Below are 7,014 nucleotides of genomic sequence, written 5' to 3' on the forward strand. Positions count from 1 at the left end.
TCGCGTATCACGAGATCACTCTACACTACCATGAGCAACGGCTAACGTAGCAATAGGGTAGCAAAATGGAAGACGGAGGGGAGGATAGGAACAGGCCACTGCCGATTTCCCCCGGTCGGATCAGGCCGGAGGTGCCGTGCGGCCAAAGTGGTGTGTTGCCTCCGCTGAGGGGCCTTAAAGGTCCACACGCTCAGCCTCCGCTCAGCCACCAGGATCCCTTTTTCCCCGGACACGGCGATGCCGGGGATGATGGTGAGCAGTGCATCACAGCGGACCCGAGCACCCGCACTTCGCCGTGCGTGGCATTGCCGTGTCCTGGGAAAATGGGTTCCTGGTGGTTGAGCGGAGGCTGAGCATTTGGACCTTTAAGGCCCCTCAGCGGAGGCAACACACCACTTTGGCCCCAGTTTCCTGTAGACGGCACCTCCGGCCTGACCCGGGGGATCATGAACAGTGCATCACCACGGACCCAAGCACCCGCGCTTCGCCGTGCGTGGCATCCCCGTGTCCGGGGAAATTGGATCCTGGTGGTTGAGCGGAGGCTGAGCGTTTGGACCTTTAAGGCCTCTCAGTGGAGGCAACACACCACTTTGAACCCAGTTTCCTGTAGACAGCACCTCCGGCCTGACCCGACCGGGGGAAATCGGCAGTTCCCTTTTCCTATCCTCCCCTCTCTCTTTAAATTCGCTACCCCTTTCTCACAACTATCCTGTCTCCTACTCACTTCTCGTTTTTCCTTTTTTCCTGGCGGCGAGGGTTGTTAACCTTGTGTGGCCAACATTACCCCCTGAGCAGCTTTCAGGCCTGCGCGCCACGTGACGCGACGTCAACGACGTCACTGCGCGCCGGATGAGGGCCGCCAGCGATTGCCGCGCGCTCGCCTCGCGGGAACTGATGCCGCAGACAGGCTCGTCGACCGCCAGGAACGCGCGATTTATCAGGGCAAAGACAAATAACTAAGATTACGGACAGAATTGTTCATATTTATTTACCACAGCAGACTCTGTATGCATATTTACGGATATTTACGACATACACTGAACATTGAACAGTGGTGAACACATCCCTGCGGATGCTCGGGAACCCGTGGTGTCGCCACTCACCAACGCTGCCTGCAAGCTTCAGACGCTGCCCTGCGGGGAAATTACACACGAGTACAGACATCAAATCCTAGTTGTGTTCTATATTTGGAATGATGCGCAGCACATTAGAAAACATGGATAGCCACATGGATTCTTCCAACAAGCGGCAGGTAAGTTATTGTTTAATTTTTTTTTCTCTCATTCAGCTTCGGTTTCAACGACCGACCTTCGGTTGTGACAAGAGATGAGCTCAGGTTACGTGAAGCATACAGAAAGATGGCCGCTGCTTTGTTCGCCTTAATGCATACCAACTCTTATGCAAGCCTGCACATGAGCCGGAATGACAAAGAGAATGATCAAGCAGCGATTAGATAGCAGTTTTTAGATGGCTCACGTGGCCTAGTTCAAACCGTATGAGATGACACAGCCGTCGCTCGACTGTTGAAGCCGAAACGCCACGAGAAAAATTGGAGGGGGCACTTCAGATCCGCCTGAATGGTATGACGCGATAGCGTAATTAGTTAATTCCCGTAGAGAAAAATATTAACTATCTACATTCATAGATCCCTGGGAGTCCTCATACCCCTCCTGGCATAGTGGATAAGCGATGCGCCACTCCCTTGCGATGGCACGTTCTGCCAGCGGTGGGCCTTGCTGGCTCAAGTTGCTCTTTCCGAGCGACTGATCAATAATTTGAACTGCCACCGGCCACGGTGCGCAGGCTGTGATGACGGCGCGAAGTCACGTGACCTAGGTGGCCGACCTGCCTCTTTGGTTGCGCTCTGGGCACCGCCTGCTACAGTCATGCTCGTTATTTTTTGCTCAAAACACCGACGCCAGATTTTCTGGGTAACGGGGTCTTTAACGCAATCGTGTTAAAATTCAGTTGTGAATTATTCAGCTGGCGCAAGTGAATTCACTTTGTGGCTTGCCCTACTGTCTTAAGCACCATACCAAAGAAAAAAGCACGCACACAAAAATATGCCGCCACTACGTCTTCAAGCATTTCAGTGTAAAGTGGATGTGAGTGGTCTGCTGCCGGAACGAAGGAAAACCAAGTGCATGCTAAACACGAATCTTTTAGCTTTATTCAAAGATTCTTCCCATCACTTCTGGTTCGCCAAGTAATCAGCAAGGAGCATGTTCACTACAGGAACACGCAATACTACTTACAGCATCGTGCAGCATAGCGCATAACAGAAAAACCACCACCCATAAGCTTCTACAACGAAGCAATGAGCAATGCCGACATACAACAGAAAAAGGCAGCCTCATCTTTTCCTTCTACTGCTGCCAGATGTTGCGCCGTAGGCCTACCATGCCGTTTTTATCATTACATGCTAGGCAGTGGCGGTCTAGGCGCAGCCAGACAAGGAGAGGCGACAAAGACGACAAGGTTCGCCATGCATGTAGTGCCCAGCTTACTAACCTGTGCAATAACAGCTGTGGTCAAAGGGAGCAAAACAGCGTTTTCATGAACGACAATGCAAAAACACAGGACACCTAATTCCATTGTGTATTGGCATAGAAATGCGAGAGCACACGAAGCTGTTGATTCCTTTGCTGGAAGTGACATCATCATCAGCCCAGCTATGCCTACTGCAGGACAAAGGCTTCCCCCATATTTCTCGAATTAATCCCGCTCTGTGCCAGTCACAGCTACCCCATCCCTATAGACTACTTAATTTCATCCGCTCACCTAAAATTCTGCCAACCCACCGTGTCATCCAAGCGTGGTATATGGGAAAGGGGCGCTCGCGCATCGTCACACTACAAGGCCCACCAACTCTTCCAGAATGAATTTACTACTATGGCTGTATTCTGCGGCCTCGCCCTTACAAACCGAGTGCCGTTTATTGCTACAGCTGTTTCAGACCTGGCCACATGCGCCGATCATGGCCTTTTGCAACGCAATATGAGGCTCGACCACAAGACAAAACGTCTTACAGGTGCGGACTTTGCAATACTGACGACCACGAGATCAACTCTCCAACTTGCCCAACAAAACCGAAAGTAACTGAGAAGGTTCGGCGTGGGATCCGTAAGCAAGTGCTTCCTAATGAAAACAGAGCCCAGATACAAATATCCAGCAGGTTTGCGGCTCTCCAGTGGGATGAAAGCGACAAGCCGGAGCTTTCTGAACCCAATCCACTTGCAGCCCCGGCCCAACAGTCGTACAGTGATAAAGTGCTCAAGGATCGAAGCCGCCTTCAAGCTACACAAAAGCACAGCATACTGGAATCTCTGCGTGAGGACATGGCAGCAGTTGACGACCAAATTGCACGCCTTTTAGCCGAGGTCTCTAAGCTACGGCAACGCCGTGAACTGCCTGCTCGCCGTAGACATCCAGCGGAATCCCACTCCACGCCAATCAACGCTGCAGCGCCTTCGACTACGTCCAGCTCTCATGCGTTTTTCGCAGACTCCACCAGGTCATCTGCAGCACTGCAGGATAGCTCAACGACATCCCTTCTCCGATTTATGGTAAACCAGTGATCTAACCTGACATCAGTTCTATTACAACGCTTGGAAGCCTAATCGAAAAGGGCAAGTACACGTTGTTGTGGCGGCTCTAATGGCCTCTCCTGCAGAGGCCTCTCCACAAAGCTGGGAGAGCTCAAATCTCGACTTCGCATGAGCAACCTCAAGGTGTGGGTCCTCCTACTGCAGGAGACAAATGCCTTGACATCCATTCCGGGCTTAAATGGATACATGTCTCCTTCAATGAACGACCGTCGTGTGCACGCTGTTGCCCCTCCGGGAAAGGCGGCGGTGCACGTTGATGCGCGTTTTCCTCAAGTTCGCCTCTCTCTAGAAAACTGGTGCATCTCATATCAAGAGGTAGTCGCAGTGGCTGTGAAGCTTCCCAAGGCAACTGTGGTGGTCGTGTCATACGATGTAAGACCCGCCGGTGGAGCTCCCTCCCGCATTAATCTGGGGTGGTTATAACTCTACGACGATAACACCCAGAGTGGCCTTTTTTATTCGGTAGTGACTTTAACGCCCCTTATCCGGACTGGGGGTACCCCACTTCCAACCCCCTTGGTAGGCGTGTGCGGGACGCATTCGCGGATGCGCTGTTTGTTTCACTCAAGCATCCAGAATCAGCAACGCGGACTGTGCGCCATGCTCCCAGTCCAACATATGCTCCGGACTTTACGTGGTGGTCAGGACCCTGGACTCCCTCGTGGCACCTCGAGCCAGACTGCTGGGGTAGTGACCACCATCCTATCATCATCGGTCTCCATCCATCAAGGGCTCGCGGACTACGCCGTAGGTGTTCTGTGGTTAATTGGGACACGTTTCGCATCACCGTCGAAGATCTCTTTCTGCAATCATTTACACTACTTGTGGACTGCATACAAACTGCGCTGCATAAGGCTACTACTGTCACCTGGACGGACGTGAATCGCCCGGTGCCGGATGTGGGTCTGCTTAACCTGTGGGCTGCTCGCCGCAAGCGGAGATGGCAGCTTCCCAATACCCGACTTCTGCGCAAGCACGGACAAGGCTGGATTACCTTACTGCCAAGGATCGCAGATATGAACGCGATCTCTCGCGACAGCAGTGGTATGCGTGGTGTGAGCAGTTCTCGACAGTCATCGAATGCTGCTCTCTGGCGAACTTTCCGTGCAATGGAACATGGTTCCCTTCATCCTGCCGCAGCGGTCACAGAATGTTTCGGAGCTAAATTGGCTCTGGATGATTTCGCCAGAGAGGAAGCGCGGAAGTATTTCCCCAAGTATGACGTGTTGCCTCCAAGGTCATAGAAGCCGCCTTGGCTGCCATTCCAGCATATGTCGATAAGCTCCCATCCACAGCTGACGCCGAGGAAATTGCAAGCCCATTTTCAATGCCTGAGTTACTTGCAGCAATAGACGAGACCCGTCGGAAGACTGCGCCCTGTATGGACTGCATTCCGTACGAGGTTTACAAGAACTTAAGTTCCGCTGTACTGCCTCAACTCCTCGCCACCATTAAGAAGGTATGGATAGAAGGCGTCGTGCCAGAAACCTGGAAATCGGCTATTGTGATCCTCTTACCAAATCCGGGGAAGCCGCCGACCGACCTCGGAAATTTCCGGCCTATATCGCTTACGTCAACATTATGCAAGCTTACCGAAAAAATGCTTGCCACACGACGGTCGTGGTGGCTTGAGCACCATGGTTTCTACCATCCCGCCCAATTAAATTGACTTTCGTACGTACATAGGTACAGAATTAAGATGAACTGGCTGTCTTGGCGTCAGCAGTTCTGGCCTCAACTCGCAGCCACAATGTACGTACTGTACTGGTCATGGACGTTGAAAAGGCGTACGATAATATCAGTCATGCTGCCATCATGGAATCGCTTCACATGCTGCATTTCCCCGTTAGAGTGCGCAATTTTGTTAAATCCTTCCTTGAAGGCCGACACTTTGCCATACGCCTTAGTGCTGAGGCCGTCGGATCATTTGTGCCTGTTCGCGGCGTTCCCAAGGGATCGGTGTTATCGCCAACATTATTTAATATTGATTTATCCCCCTTGCTTGGCGCTTACATGATGACTCTGAAATTAAGTTCTTATTGTACGCTGGTGAAATAACGGTATGGAGCACTCACAACGATCTGATGACTCAAGCAGCAGGCCTACAATCAGCCATAGATATTACGTCGACTCTTGCTTCTTCAATTGGTCTGCAGCTTTCAGTGAGCAAAACCACGTACGTGTCAGTCGCCAACCGCTGGGGGCGCCGTAGACTCGCTGCAACACCAATTCGTCTCCATCTCTCCGGAACTCCAATTCAAGAAAGTTCGACCGTAAAAATCTTGGGCTTGACAATACACGAGTCAGGAACAGGTACTGCTTGGCATTCCCGGGCTAAAAAGCAAGCAATTTAGGCGTTGAGTTTGATTAGACGCATTGTTCCTAAAAGAGGCGGAGCCCGTTCCCATGTTGCACGAACGTTGGTGACGTCAGTTGTGCAACCGCGCCTCGTTTACCGAGCCCAATTCCAGCATTTGACGAGGGCTCAATGGGATCGTCTAGAAGCTCTTAATCGAGAGGCAATGAGGGTCGTCACTTGCCTTCCCCGCATTACCCCGATCGTGGCGCTCCAAGAACACGCGTACCTGAATACACTAGAAGAGCTGGTGCAGCAACGACGCGATGCTCGCCGCGTGAAGTCAAACCTTACACACACAACGTGTGCACTCAGGGCATATGCTTCGTCGCACTCCATTCTACAGCCGCCCCTGCAAGTTCTTCCTCCCTGGCGTTTTGTGCAGCTAAGCGACACCAAACCAACTGATCTACGTCGGCCATCATCTACCCGCGCGGCATCGTCGTTTCGCGACCGAATTACAGATCAAGACGCCAATCTGCCGCATAGCTCCATTGTTATGTACGTTGGCGCAAGCAACCAGGCCTGCGAAACAACAACGGCAGTTTACTGTCCTTGCAAGCCTGCCCTGAACAAAACATCAAGGTTTCTCCTCTCAGAGCCTCCTTCCTCCTCTTGTGCGGAGATGCTTGCGGTTCAAGAGGCACTTTGCTCTGTGGCCGCCGTTCCCATGCTACCACGGCCCGCAATGTCATTCGCACCGACGCCCTTCCCGTCGCACGCCTACTACGACGAGTCAGTCGCACCCCAGAAATCTTGCAAGACATCCATCGTCTAGCGGCACGCATCCCGCAGCAAAGCCGCGGGATTTGGCTCCGCATTTGGCTCTTTGTTACCTCGGAAAGCTACATTAGAAGTATTCGAAGCATAACATTACCGAGCTGGACTATCGAGAAGAATATGTTGCATCTTCTACTTCTGTACCTGACAGACTCTGTTTCTTCATTTTATATCCAAGCCATCTTAATTTTCTGTCAATATGGGCCGGTCTGGAATTACAATTCTTGAATTTTATTACTTTTGACATCGTAGCTGTGGCATTCCTAATCA

The sequence above is a fragment of the Amblyomma americanum genome, chromosome 7 (genome assembly GCF_052857255.1).
Source record: "Amblyomma americanum isolate KBUSLIRL-KWMA chromosome 7, ASM5285725v1, whole genome shotgun sequence".
In the NCBI taxonomy this organism is placed as follows: Eukaryota; Metazoa; Arthropoda; class Arachnida; order Ixodida; family Ixodidae; genus Amblyomma; species Amblyomma americanum.